The sequence below is a fragment of the Alnus glutinosa genome, chromosome 5 (assembly GCF_958979055.1).
Source record: "Alnus glutinosa chromosome 5, dhAlnGlut1.1, whole genome shotgun sequence".
Lineage (NCBI taxonomy): Eukaryota > Viridiplantae > Streptophyta > Magnoliopsida > Fagales > Betulaceae > Alnus > Alnus glutinosa.
In genome coordinates, this window is record NC_084890.1 from 16,927,197 (window position 1) to 16,942,761 (window position 15,565).

Below are 15,565 nucleotides of genomic sequence, written 5' to 3' on the forward strand. Positions count from 1 at the left end.
CAGAAAAGTCAAAAAGTAAAAGTAAAATAAAATAAAAATAAAAAAATAACAAAAAAAAAAAAAGAAAGAAAGAAGAGAGGTGCACATGCACCTCCCTTCTCAATTAAAGGAAAGGCCAAATGGCCTTTCCAAAAGCAGAGGCACACGGCCTCTGCTGTTTAAAAGAAAATAAAAATAAAAATAAAAATGGGAAAGGGTCATCTGACCCGAGAGAAAAAGAAATAGGAAGAGAAGGGTTTTTCTCTTATGATTTTTCATACAAAAATCATGATCTACGAAGATCCAACCGTCTAAACTCAAATCCGATTTCTGTAACGTGATCTACGAAGTTCGATCTACGTTTCTACTGATTGGTTTGAGATATTTTCACAAACTCTTGGTCTTTGAGATTGTAGATTAAATCTAAAGATATATGAGTTTGATTTTTATGTGTTCTTAGGATTTGTTGTGTGGAGCTTGCTAAACACTCTCCAAGTGTTGGATTTACATTTGGTGGAATTTTTGGTGAGTTTCTTCAAACTCTAACTTTTGGGTATTTAATTTTAGTTGAATTTTTATGTGATTAACCTTTAGTAAATGCTATGGGTTAAAATTGAAAACCTTAATTTGATGGGTTAAATTAATTTAGGGGTTTTAAGTAATTGAAACCAAGATTGTTAATTTGTGGATTAATTATGGTTATATTGATGATTAATTCCAAATTAGCTATGAGTTTTGTAAAAATAAGTATTTATGGGTTAGGTTCTAATAGTAGAAAAAATAAATAATTATTGGTATTTAGTTTAAATAGTTTTTGTGAAGTTAATCCTAAGATTTTCTTGTGGGTTAATGTTATTTTAAATGTGTTAATAATTTAAGTAAATTAATTAGTAATTAAGTTAGTAATTATTGTAAAAAGATTAGTGAATGTAATTTTAGAGTTAATGTTAGCATAAAAATGTTAGTGAAAATAATTGTGAGTTAGTAATTAATATTATAAGTAAATAATTAAATAATAATTTTAATATCTAACCCTTAGTAAATATTTTTGGGTTAGTGTTATTTAGCTTTAATTAGTTTTTGTATGTAATTTTAGTGTCTAATCTTAAACAAGTGTTTTGGGTTAGAGGTGTTGTGATTAAAATTAGTAAATAAGGTTTACGGGTGTGTAATTGGGACCCTTAAAAATATTAGGGGTTTTCCAACGGTTTAACCTTGAGCGATTCAAGTGCTAATTATGGTATTAATTATTTAAAGTGTTAAATAGTACAATGTGTTATTCCACAGTGATACATTGCAAGGTGGCGTCTAGGAGACCTAAGCTTGATATCCGCACAACCAGGTGAGTATTCTACTCACTGAGGAATCCTAGGAATTTAGATTTACATTTTGACAATATTTGGTTGTATTTATTGTTATGGAATTTGTTGGTGAAAATATATGTGAATAAGTTGTGATGATAAATGGATGTTGAAATTGTAATGTATTTATAGTTATGAAAGTGTTGGTAAAAAATATATGTGAATGAGTTATGATATATTTGGATTGAGAATTGTGATGATAAATGGATGTTGTTGAAATTGGAATGTATTGATGGTTATGGAATTGTTGATAAAAATGAATGTGGTATGTGTTGAAAGAAAGATGTTTGGGAATACACATGTGATGATATGTATATAGTGTGGATGCTTTGGTATTATGAGAACCTCGTAGTTGATAGATGGTAAGCCCAGTGTTGTAGTATCTGGCATAGTGGTAGGCCATAGTGTGGTAGCTCTTGGCTGAGATGGGTGGTAGGCCAGAGGGTAGCAGCTCTTGGCTGAGAGGTGTGGTAAGCCTAGCATTGAAGTGCTAGCTCACGTGAGGTGTGTGCCCTACGGATCGTAGCTTTACGGGCGGTGGTGATGACAAGTCAAGCATTGAAGTGCTAGCACTGGTGAGATGCGTGAAATATTGTTAGTGGAAACCGTGATAATATATGTGTGATGAACAACGTGACTTGTATTTGATAATGTGTTGTTATGTGAAGTTAATAATTTGTGAATAACGCTGTTGAACCCTACATGCATTTATGTTGGTGTATGTTGTATACTTAGTGAGTCTTATACTGCTGAGGTGGTGAACTCATACTTGGTAAACCTCTCTCGTTGTTTGCTTTGTTTGCATCATTCGTCTAGTGCCTAGTGTACGATCGATGTATCAACATTATGAAATTTATCATCATTCATTAAATCAATAATATAAGAAATAATTTTCTTCTTAATTGAGTTGGATAATTTTTTTTATTTTTTTTTCAATTCAATCAATTAAACTGATATTTGTCTTGGCAACATGTTATTCTCATCTAATTAACTTTCACTTTTTAACTCTTTACATTTAAAGAGAATTACCGACAAAAGTCAAATTTAACATTGAACATTTCACCTGTACAAATGTGGTTAACCCCAAAACCGTACAGACTTTGATGTTTTGACTGCAGGTTCAATGGATATAATGAAAGACGTCGTAGCATAGTACTTGGGATGTTATGACTGAAGCCCGACGCGATAGTTATAATGGTTGGATCATGGGTTGTCCGCCTTTTAGTAGATTTTGTTTATGGCTCTTGTCGCATGTGACAATTGTATTTATGAGCCAAACTTTTAGTACATATTTAATAGCTATATCGAAGTCTTAAATAGATAGACATATTAATGGCTCTTTGTTGTATTTAACTGTTGTCTATAGATGTACCTTCCGCTATGTTAATAATGTTATTATGTGTTATCCGCTGCGTAGATGTAACTCTGATTATCAAGTACATGTTATGGAATGTGTACCGTATGTTGGCTGAGCGACATGTAGTCGTGCCACTGTGATGACTCATTTTAAGTTTTCAAAAAAAAATCGGGTCGTCACAAGTTATGCCTTTAACTCTGACACGAAGCCGATCGTGAACGCTCTCCAACCAAGTCTATTACTTGAAAGGGTCTTCAATGGAATCCTTTACTATAGGGTCGACCTCTAAGATAAACTTCACACGAGCAAAGAGAACACATTGGCAACGGCTAGAGAGCTAGTGGATCTTCAATTCTCCCTAAACACCATCTCTAAGCACTATGGAATTCTATACTGAATTCTTACAAATTACAAGCCTACAGCCATCTATTTATAGGCTTCAAAAAACCTAATTCTAAACAAATTCGAACTCTGGCTGTGGAGCGTCCGGGTGGCCTTCTACGACCGCCTTTCCAGAATAGCTCATTTCTTCCCAAAACAGGACCACATCCGGACGGCTTGGCTGAGCATCTGGACAGTCTTCACTGTCACTCCTTTCTGCATTAGTAAAGGAAAGCCAAAATATTTTGGAACACTGGTAGCGTCCGGTCGTGTTGCCACGTCGTCTCGACGTCTGGCAGAAACTTCACAAATAGTGTTGACTAAAATCCAACTCTGTGTCGAAATCGGAGTAGCTTGACCTAGCGTCCGAATGGTGTTACTAGGTCGTCTGGACGGCTGCAATGCTGAAGCTTCTAGATGCTGAGGGGAGTCCGGACGCCTTCAAAGGCTCGTCCGGACGGTTGCACAGGAATCAGCTGTTTAGCTTTGAAAACTACATGGAATCTTCATGTTCATCCAACACAAGCCATGAAATGAGACACAATCCATATAACATGAAGATTCTAAATAAAACCGTTAATCCTGTTTAAAAAAGCAACCGTTACGTAATGTGTTTTTGTCAACTAGAAAGTTCCCAATATAAAATACTAACAAACTCCCCCTTTGTCCATTTTGGGACAAAAAACACTTTACCGGTTTGGAAATACAATCCTAGTCCAAAAACAAAAAATACTCCCCCTTTTTGTCTCAAAATAACAAAGGGTAATTTACGGGGCTGAAACCCTTAGAAGAAACCTTGCATCAAATCCCCTTTTTTTTTGTTTCTTTTTTTAATAAAAAAAAAATCATGCATCTTACGGAAAAGACTAAATGAACAAAAGAGTCTGATCCGAGCATGAAGCAGGGACATGCCTAGGACATGTCACAAACACTAATGGCATTTCTAAGAGATTCAAACCTGCTTCTATCAAGAGGTTTGTTGAGAATGTCAGCCAATCAATTTTCTATAGGAATAAAAACAAGAGCTACGTCCTTGGACTGCACAAGATCCCGAATGAAATGATGCCGGATGTTGTTGTGCTGAACTGGAGTTTTGGAAATTTTTATAGCACTGGTACTGTCATAGTGGATGCTTATAGTGTCTGGAGTGAAGCCATAATCACTAAGCAGTTTCTTCATCCAAAATGACTGGGTACAACAACTTCCAGCAGCAATGTACTCAGTTCAGCATTTGAGAGGGAAATTGAAGATTATTTCTAACTCATCCAAGCCACCAGATTAGTACCAACATAAAAACATCTTCTAAAGGTGCTCTTTCTATCGTCAGCATTTCCAGCTCAATCTGCATCAGAGTAACCTGCAAGCACAAGATTTGTTTCTCTAGAAAAACAAGTACCATAGTTAACTGTACCATTTACATACCTAATGATGCACTTGACTGCGGTGAGATGATATTCCTTAAGATTAGCTTGGGAATCGAGCACAAACTCCAACACTGAAGGCAATATCCGGTCGGCTTGCTGTAAGATAGAGAAGGCTTCCAATCATACTTCTATTAAGAGTAGAATCTACTTGCTTGCCTGTAAGATCAGCACTAATCTTGACACTTGTGCTCATGGGAGTACGTGCAAGGCTTTTCCCATCTAGACCAAACCGTTTCACCAGATCTTTAGCATACTTGGCTTGAGAAATAAAGATCCCTTCAGAGGTTTGTTTGACTTGCATCCCCAAAAAATAGGTCAACTCACCTATCATACTCATCTCAAACTTTTGTTTCATTTCTTCAACAAACTCCTGAGCTTGAGAATCTAGGGTTGCTCCGAATATGATATAATCCAAACAGATTTGAGCAATGGGTTTGTGATTACCTTGATTTCTAGTAAAGAGAGTTCGATCCGCTTGTCCTCTTGTGAAACCTTTCTCCAGAAGATGAGTGGTTAATCTCTCATACCATGCACGTGGAGCTTGCTTGAAACCATACATGGCTTTTTTCAGCTTGTAGACATGTTAAGGATAGTTCGGATCAAGAAATCCTTTCAGTTGCTCTTCAAAGACTTCTTCTTGAAGAATGCCATTCAGAAATGCACTTTGAACATCCATCTGGTAAAGCTTGAATCCAAGATGACAAGAGATAGAAAGTAGAATTCTGATGGATTCAAGGCGGGCAACTGGGGCAAAGGTTTCGTCAAAATCTACCCCTTCAATTTGAGTATACCCTTAAGCAACAATCCGTGCTTTATTCGGATCACAGTGCCAGGTTTGTCTGATTTCTTCTTGAAGATCCATTTTGTGCCGATGATATTGTGGTCAAACGGTCTGGGAACTAGAGTCCAGACATCATTACAAGTGAACTGATGCAACTCATCATGCATAGGGGTAATCCAGTTGTCCTCTTCCAGAGCTTCATCCACTTTCTTTGGTTGAAATTGAGCTAGATAGCAATTGTAAGTCACTTGATTAGCAACTCATCCGCGGGGCTGATTATTCTGCTTCTCAATAACCTGCCTCCATTGAGATTCCCAAGAAGCTGCCTGGGGGGATGACTGAGCTTGACCCAAGAGGCGGGCTCTTTTGGAGGATTAGTCAGCTCTGCATCTTGATCTGAAGTAGGATCATTTTTCTCAATAGGCACAGCATCAGTCGAGTCAGGAGGAGCATCTGCAGCTGTAGAAAATACTGGAGGTATAGAAACATGATCAATTGCTGAATAAGAAGGCTTGTTCACATCATCTGAGGGAGAAGGTAGTGCTTCTAGAGCAGACTGAGGAATCTCCCCCTTGCTATGTACCCCAATTTCATCATTGAAAATAATTTTTTAACCTCTAATTTAAACCAAGTGTGTGTTTGTGTGCAAACAAATATCTTAAATGCGGAATTTAAATAAGACAGATATTTGTTACGAAGTGGAAACTCTATGAAGAGAAACAACCACTCTGGGGCAGCCAAACCCAGGAAATCCACTATCCAAAAACAAAGCTAGTTACAAGACACTCGTACTCACATAACCCTCTGCAGTAGTCATACCTTTAACTCTGACGTGTAACCCAACACGAACGTTTCCCAACTAGATCTTCCATCTGAAGGGGTTTTTGATGGATTCGTTAACCTTAGGGCCGACCCCTAAGATAGACTTCACACGAACACTTGAGCACACACTGGCACCGGCTTGAGAGCTAGCAAATCTTCGATTCTCCCTAAACACCCTCTCAAAGTACTATGGAATTCACCACCGAATTCTGTACAAAACACAGACCTAGAGCCCCCTATTTATAGGCTTCAAGAGACCTTAAAAACTGCTAAAAATCAGACTCTGTCTGTCGAGCCTCCAGACGGAAATTTGCCACTTCCGGACGGATTTCAGTGATATCCTTCAAAAATAGGTGAATTCGATCCTTATCAGGTTTGCGTCCGGACGGCTTGACCGACCGTCCGGACAGTCTTCACTAAAATCCTTTCCACATTCGAACGGAAATCTGGAGTTTATCTGATCTACTGGATATCGTCCGGACGTGTTGCCAATTCGTCCGAACGGTCTGCAAATACTGAACATCATTTGGACTTGTTGTCGAGTCGTCTGGACAGATTGCAGAGACTTCCCAAACAATGTTGATTTATAAAAACAGACTCCATGTTGAATACTGATTGACCAAGCGTCTGGACGGTGTTGCTCTGACGTCCAAACATCTTCAATGTTTATCTGTAAGACACTGCGGGGCGTCCGGATGCCTTCAAAGGCCCGTCCGTACGGTTGCACAGGAACTAGCTGATTTGTCTTGGTTTTTGCAATGGACACTTCCTGGGTATCTTCTAGAAGCTTGTAAACAGTAAATGTCTCTATGTTTGAAGATTCCAATTTGAAAATCGACTGTCCTACAACCATTACATAAAGTGTTTTTGTTTTAACCAGAATGTAGCAAATAAAAATACTAACAATCATCAATGACCACATTAATAGACTCCATTACAGTTTTTGTTCTGGTGTTCTAGACCCTGTAAGCACGACTATTGGTGGAGTATCCCAAAAATATGCCTTCGTCACTTTTGGGATCAAACTTTCCCAAATTTTCCCTGTCTCATAGAATATAGCATTTACTACCAAAAATTCGAAAGTATTTAACTGTGGGTTTCTTACCTCATCAGATCTCGTAATGTGTCTTGCTAGTCTCTGTCCTCAGGTAGACTCTATTGATGATATGACATGCAGTGTTGACAACTTCTCCATAAAAGTGTTGAGCAAGATTTTTAGAATGAATCATTACTCAAGCCATCTCCTATATAACCCTATTTTTTCTCTCCACAACCCCATTCTGTTGAGGAGTAATTGGAGAGGAGAACCCCTGCTGAATGCCATAAAAGAGACAGAATTCTTCAAAACGAGCATCCTCAATTTCTCTGACATGATCATTACGGATCCTCGTGATTGGACAATTTTGCTCTATCTAGATTTTTTTGAACAATTACTAAGCGGCTTCAAAAGCATCAGATTTTTTCTGGAGAATAAGAGCCCATGTCTACCGAGAGTAGTCATCTACAATAACCATAATATATTCCCTCCCACCGAGACTAGAGGTTCGGGTGGGACCCATGAGATCTGTATGCAGCAATTCTAAATTTTGGGAAGTGAGAATACCTGACATTTTCTTGTGAGCAGCACGAGTCTGTTTTCCTAGCTGGCATGGGCCGTAAACTCCTTTCCCAGTTTCTTTTTATTTTAGGAAGATCTTTGACAACTTCCTTGCTGGCAATTTTTAGCATATTTGTGAAGTTTAGATGACCCAACCGTTGATGCCACAACTCACTGTCATCAATGGTTGCTTTATTGTAGATAATCTGAGAATCTGAGGAGAGACCACGAAGGCCATAGTAGTTGTCACTAGTCCTTTCTCCTCCCATTAGCCACTTTCCATTATAGTCAAAGATGTTGCATTCCTTTTTGAAATTGGACAACCAAGTCATCATCGCAAAATTGGCTGATGCTGACGAGATATGCCTTGAGGCCCTCCACATATAGGGCCTTTTGAGATACCCTTAACCCTGGAATGTCAATCTATCCTTTACCGATTACCATGGCCTGACTTCCATCTCTAGAGGTAATTCTTCCTCCTCTACCAATTTGACTATCTTTGAGAAGTGTCTTGTCACATGTCATACGTTTCGAGCAAGCACTATCCAAATACCACAAGCGAGTATCAAGAACTTTTAAAGCAGTATGAGCAACTAAACAAAGATTGTCACTATTCTTAATCCAAACTTGCTTATTAGAGGTATTCTTTCCCTTTTTAGACAAGACAAAAATTTCTCATGAGGGGTAGGGCTATCTAATTTTTTACTGATGAGCTTAACTTGATCACATAAATTCTTGACTTGATTTTTAATACATGGCTTATCTTCCCTAAGTACATGCTTTTTATCCCATGGCTTCTGAGAGCGTAGTTGAAAGTAGTTAGGGCGAGTATGACCACTAATACCACAATAATAACAAGTAGGAATAGAATTGAACCTTTTACCTTTATTCCCACTAGAAGTATGAGAATGATGTATAGCCATGCTAGGTTTGACAAACATAGTTCTATGAATAGACATAGCATGTGAACAAGAGGTAGCATCATCATTACTCATAATGGAATCACAGGGTTTTTCCACAGGCAATTTTGAGTGCATTATAGCATCTTCTAAAGACTTAATTTTTTTAATAAACACATCTTTTTCTATCTCAAAACTTTTAAGTCTTTGAAGATGATCTATGCTAGAAGTTTTACAACTTTCAAATTGTTCAACCAATGTGTCACACATCCTTTGGAGTTCACCCTTTTTCATCACAAGATTAAAAAAAAAAAAAAAAAAACTAGAAGTCAAAAAGAGATTACACTCAAGAATTTAATCTTAACCAGAGTGTACCAAGCTCTGATACCAATTGAACAAAGATAATGACTTGTAACTTACCAATTGTTGTGCAACAAAATATCTTAAATACAGAAAATAAAAGAGACAAGATATTTGTTGCTGAAGTAGAAACTCTGTGAAGAGAAAAACCATTTTGGAGTAGCCAAACTGTAATGCCCCAAATTTGAACCTATAAATTCATAAGCAGAAACCTCTGGTTTCCACGTGACATTACTACATCAGAGATAAAATCTCGTAGCAGAATATATTTTTTTCTAAAGTCTGAGGAATTGATAGCATAACACATTGGAGTTGACTGAATTACCTAAATACATTTATTAAAAGTTACCTAGGTTTATCTTTACCCACAGACGGCACATAAGCATACAACATAAAACGGAACAAGCGTAACATCGCTATAAGTATTTAGATGCCATAAAACAAAACACACATAAATACAACTAGTAATTTCTAAGCTAGCACAAAATAGTTCGATAATGGTTTCAAAAACCATCAAAACTGGCATATGGGTCCATGCCTTCATTCTCCAGATATGCATCAGTAACTATGTAAATATGACGTCATCATATTTACATAGACAAACAATTGAGTCATCCATTTTCATAACTAAGCTACCATCAGATTAATAACAGTTCATAAAGATTACAAATACAAAGGTTGCATGAATATGCATCGTAGTTGATGAGTGCCACATATTGTATATTTGGACCCCTTAATTCACATTTGTTAAACCTTTAGCTTTGTTATTTTTTAATGTTTTTGGTTAGTTTTTTTATTTTGGTATTTTTCAAATCATGGAGAGAAAACAACATTTTTAAAGTGAAAAATGCAAATTTTGGAAGTCAAAATCGGATTGGATTAAATTTCAAGTTCTACACAAGTCATAGTATTTTGACCATAACTTTCAGTTCAAGTATCAGACTAAAGTGAAATCAGCAACGTTGGAAGCTAATTCAAAATACTACAAATCATTCTGAAATTAAATTTTCCTAATTCGAATGTCTGCCACGTTATAAGTGCACCTCAATATAAGAACGAGAATTTCCTTGCTCCTAGCAGCTGCAGACACTCCAAACCCTAGCATTCTTTTATCTTATTAGGGTTTTTGAGGGGTAGAGGTGCAATTTTGAAAATATGGCCCTAAACCCTAGCGTTCTTTTCTCCTATTAGGGTTTAGAGGGGTAGAGGTGCCATTTTGTAAAAATTAGGTTTAACCTAATTTTCTGGTATAAATACCCCATGCTAGGCACCACTTAGAGTATCAATTTTTCTCTTCAGAGCACTTGTCTTAGCTCTTTTCTTTTGTAAGTTGTTACTTTGTTTTTATTTCTTTTAATTTAAAGTAATTCGGTTTTCAATCCTTCTTTTTACATTACTCGCTTTATTTTTATGTTATTTAATTTTTAGTTCTTCTTTCTTTTCCTTCTCATTTTAATTCATTGCTTTCTTTTTATGTTCGTCCTTTTTTTTTTCTTTTCATATTAATTTATCACTTTATAAAGTTATTTTGTTTCTTCTTTTCTTTTTTCTCATCATTCTATTCCCCTTTTTTCTTTTTTCTTTTTATTATGTTTTCTATTCATGTAATTCTTTTGTCTTTAGCCATGAGAGGGTAAATCTTGAACTAAGGTTGAAGATGAAACCTCGTCATAGATAAAGACATGTTCTTATTGTTTTATTTATACGACCCCGAATTCTTTTTCCACTATGTTGTTCAAAGTCCGAATTCAATTATTTGATTTATGTCTTTTGAATGAATGTTAATTTATTAAAAGTTGGATATTTGATGTGTTTCAACTAAACGGATACGTCGAATGATTCGATTAAAAAAGGATATCCATTGTGATTTGTTCATTGACCTGATACATTAGATGATTTAATTTTAATTGGATGTTCATTGTGATTTGTTATTGTGTTGGATTCATGGAATGATTTAACATAATTTTTATGGAACTTTGAACAAAGAATAAAACTTACTTGTTGATCGGGTGTATGAGTAAAATACAACAATGTGTTTTTGATTTGGCGAGGTGGATTCTGAAACTTTAGTGCTTTCATAAATTGTTTTTATTCACTGTCATTTGAGTTTATTATTTTATTTAATAAAAATTCCAAATCTCTGGCTCTAGGTTAAAACAAAATTTATTTAAATAGAAATCGATTTTTCTTTTCTTACACACACTTCCCTGCGGATTCGACCTCACACTTGCATACACTACGCCACCTACAATTCGTGCGCTTGCGAGTAAATAAATTTGCAAATCAGTTGTAAGCATTTAGTCTGTATTTTATGATCATCTTCCTTCAGACCTCTCGTTCTAGGTTATCTAAACCTACTCATATCCGTTGCCTCACAATTAAAGTCTTACTTGTTTTTACTAAAATCTTACCGGTCCTACCATTAGTTATATATATTAGGCCTTCAGACACCCCTGGTTACTTTGAACCCCTTGGGTCCATTGATTAGCCTTCCTTCCACTTGCTACTACATCAACTTGTTGATGGCTATCTCCTTAGCCATTTTATTAATTGGACACAACATGAAATGCATAAACATACACCTATGCAATGAACACACACCACACAATCCTAATGAAACGTAGAATCACCCTCAATAAGTACATCCATACAAACTCGGTGTAGTTTCTAAGCTCCTTTTCTATAACAAATATATATAAATAAGATAATATATCCATCAGTCCTTTTTCCAATATTAAACGTGTATATTTTTTAATCACTTTACTCATCGTTTTTAGTCATAAATTAAAAGGTGATTACTTATAATAAGTCTTTTACGTTTAAGCTTTATGTTCAAACACCGAAACGTGGTGACATAATGTTTAGACATAAGTCTTTAAGTCAAAGTACTTAGTAAGTATTTTTAGAGTAATTATGATTATCCACAAGAATTGTAAGCACTAAAACAAGACAATAACATGAGAATATAAATACTACAACAATTCATGTTTTAAGCACCGAAACACAACATAGTGCTCTTGGTGACATAACACTTAAACATGAATCCTAACAGGATATATGTATGCAAATATATATAATGATATTATGATGCAAGGGGTAGGGTAATCAAGCGGTAGAACCGACCTTCCAAGAATGCAAATGCTAAGATAAATAAGCAAAGGATAGGGTAATCAGATGGTAGAACCAACCTTGCAGGAATGCAAATGCTAAGATAAATATATATATTAACAAGAATATATTCACTATTTTATAAAAGTCAATAAATCAATTAAAATCACTACTTTGATTCATGGTTAAGTACAGAAATGTGGTGACATAATGCTCAAACATGAATCTTAACAATTAATATGGAATGTTATATAATAAATACACAAGTAATAAAAATTACCTATGATGATCCAAGACCATCACAAGGCTAAAATAAAACAAGAATAATATACATTTATATCCACAATTTCATAAAATTCACAATAATATCAAATAAGATCAAAGAGAGGTATATGTGTTCTTTTAGGTCCTTTTCTTGAATTCCTTTCTTTTCAACCTTATTTCTTTTGTGTTATATATTTCAGACATCATAGTAACATAAAATATATCTTAGAAATCACTTATGGAACACTTGAACACATAGAAAACTTACCAAACAATTCTTGAAACAAAAGTCCTCTTTTAAGCCCAAAGTGGCCGGTTTTGGAGTTGTTGGTGCTGTTTTGGTTTCTGATATTGATTCTATAAATCTAGACCATGAATGAGTAAGGTAAGAGGTATATCTAGCTCCCCTAAGGCTGCTGGACAGAAATACAAAAGAGAGAAATAGAAAAGTTTCACTCAATCCTCACCTTGGCCGAGTAGTGGAGTTTTAGGGCTGATTGAGTTTCTGATTTTTCTCTATACCTTAGGCTGTGAAAGAGGAGGGAAAGGGATGATCTTAAGCCTTCTAAAGGTGCTGGACAGTAGCTTGAACCAAGGGGACAGCAGCTTAAAGAAAAATAGAAAAGTTCCATTCTTTTTTCTCAAGTTAGCCGTGTGACTCTCCTAGGAAACATCTCTCTCTTTTGCATGGATTTTTGAGTTTCTGAAATAATGCAAGGATGGCCTTGCTCTCTATTTATAGAAGACCAAAGGGTGGGGTTTGGTGAAGAAGGAAGGCCACGTATGGTGCAGATACTAAACTCTTTTTCAGCTCTTGAAAGCTTACTTCGCACTTATCATTCCATTCAAAATGAGCATTCTTCTTAGTGAGGGTGGTCAAAGGGCCAGAAAGATTGGAAAAACCTTCTACGAACCTTTAGTAGTAACCTGCCAATCCATGAAAGCTGCGGATTTCATGGACGTTGGTTGGCCGCTGCCAGTTGACGACCGCCTCAACTCTGCTAGAATCGACTGCTACTCCATCTTTTGAGGTAACGTGCCCTAAAAATGAAACTTTCTCCATCCAAAATTTGCATTTCTTGAGTTTAGCAAATAATTGCTTTTCCGTTAGAACGTTTAGTACTGCTTTCATATGCTCCCCATGCTTTGATGATTAGCCCAGTAAATTAAGATATCGTTAATAAACACTACTACGAAAGAATCGAGGTACATATGGAAAACAAGATTTATTCGATCCATAAATACCAACTGTGCATTAGTCACCCCAAAAGGCATGACTCATAATTCGTAATGAACATACCTTGTTCGAATTGCCGTCTTTTGCTCATCTTCTTCCTTTACCTTAAGTTGATGGTATCCCGATCTATGGTCAATTTTAGAGAATACCTTGGCTTCCTTTAGTTGATCGAACATGTCGTCAATCCTTGGTAGAGGATATTTATTCTTTATGGTAATGCGGTTCAGCTCCCTGTAGTCTATGCATAGCCGCATAGTCCCATCTTTCTTCTTGACAAACAATACCGGTGCTCCCCACGGTGATACACTTAGGCATATGAATCCTCTATCCAAAAGTTCTTGGAGTTTAACTTTCAGCTCTTTCAACACGACGGATGCCATACGATAAGATGCTTTGTGAATGGGTTGGGTTCCCGGGATCAAGTCGATGGTAAACTCAATCTCACGATCAGGTGGCAATCTTGTCACAGCTTGGGCAAACACATCTAGGTAATCGCATGCCACTGGAATATCTTCCAACTTACGCTCAACTTCTGGTTTCGCCGTCACATGTGCTAAGAACGCTGATGCTCCTTGTCGAATATTCATTGTAGCTTGTATTGCGAAGAGTAGCGGTGGAGTAGCTCACGTACAAGATCCGTTGAATTTAAAGCTTTCAACACTTGGTAATTGAAAAACAACTACATTCTCTCTACAATTTATACTCGCACAATACTTTGATAACCAGTCCATGCCTAAGATTATATCATATCCTAGAGATTTAAACACTGATAGATTGATGGGTAGGTTCCTTCCTTTTATATTGATTGGACAATTTTCTACCATTTTATCGCATACAATTTTCTTTCCTCTGGTTTCAACGGTAAGATTTTGTACTAAAGGTTGTGTGCTAACGTGATGCAATTTAATGTATGCTTCAGAAATGAATGAATGTGTAGCTCCTGAATCAAAAAGAGTACACGCAAGGATACCAAACAAAAGATGGTACCTGTCACAACACCATTATCACCTCCTTCTTCTTCTTCATCTACCTCAATCGGAGTTAAAGTATACACCCTTTCTTTGGCAGGTTTCCTTGGTGGGAAGTTGTTTCCTGGGGATCGGGATCCTCCTGGGGCATCCAGTGGACAATTCCTCTTGAAGTGGCTGAATTGGCCACACCTGAAGCAGTTTGGTTCATTTGCCTTGCACTCTCTAGCTTGCACCTTCCTGCACTTGTGGCATATAAGCACTTGGTTCCCTACTGTGAGAGGGAAATTCCTCTTATCAGCCAGCCTACTTCTAGTACTAAGTGCAGGTCATTTTGATGGGTATGTCACCTGCGACGTTGCTCACCTCTTTTGTTTGTAAGCGGCGGATGATTCGCGCATTCCTCTTTCAGCAACCAATGCTATATCAACCAGTTTGACAAAGTTTTTGATCTCATGACACATGACTCTCTCCTTAATACGAGGATTAAGGCCATTTTCGAAATGTTCCGCCTTTGATTATTCATCGGGGATTAGGTTGAGGCCAAACCTTGCTAGTTCAATAAACCTAGAGGAATATTGCTCTACCACCATAGCGCCTTGTACCAAATTCTGGAATTCGGTGGCCCGCATCTACCTTTGTGCCCTCAAAAAGAAGCGCCCATTGAATTCTTCTACAAACCTATCCCAAGGGATAACAGCTCTATGTCCCAACTCTATTCGTAAGAGTTCTTTCTTAGACTTCCACCATCTTGCAACTTCATCAGTTATCCTTAGTACTATGTGTCTAACCTTTTGCTCATCGGTACAACCAAGTGTCTCATGCAATAGCTGGATATCCTTAATCCAGGCTTCTGCTACTAACAGTCCATGTGTTCCATCAAATAAGCGAAATTGCTAGCTAGCAAAATCGCGCATAGAGCAACCTACCTGTTCAAATCGGGCGACAGGCTGTCGAATTCTTGCCACTACTTTGGCAAACTGCCTAGTAGTTTTGGCCATAAATTGTGCTAAGGCCGGATTCACTC

The 15,565-nt window shown here is 36.8% G+C and overlaps 1 long non-coding RNA gene across 2 annotated transcripts; it reads left to right on the forward strand.

Moving 5' to 3' along the window:
- The first annotated feature begins 200 nt into the window (after positions 1–200).
- On the forward strand, positions 201–2,745 carry LOC133869759 (uncharacterized). Of its 2 annotated transcripts, none has more exons than XR_009900522.1 (4): positions 201–353; positions 440–504; positions 1,267–1,321; positions 2,438–2,745. It is a non-coding gene; the product is annotated as an uncharacterized LOC133869759 (long non-coding RNA). The 2 variants fall into 2 exon arrangements; XR_009900523.1 differs by having other exon boundaries at positions 2,459–2,745.
- Positions 2,746–15,565: the final 12,820 nt, after the last annotated feature.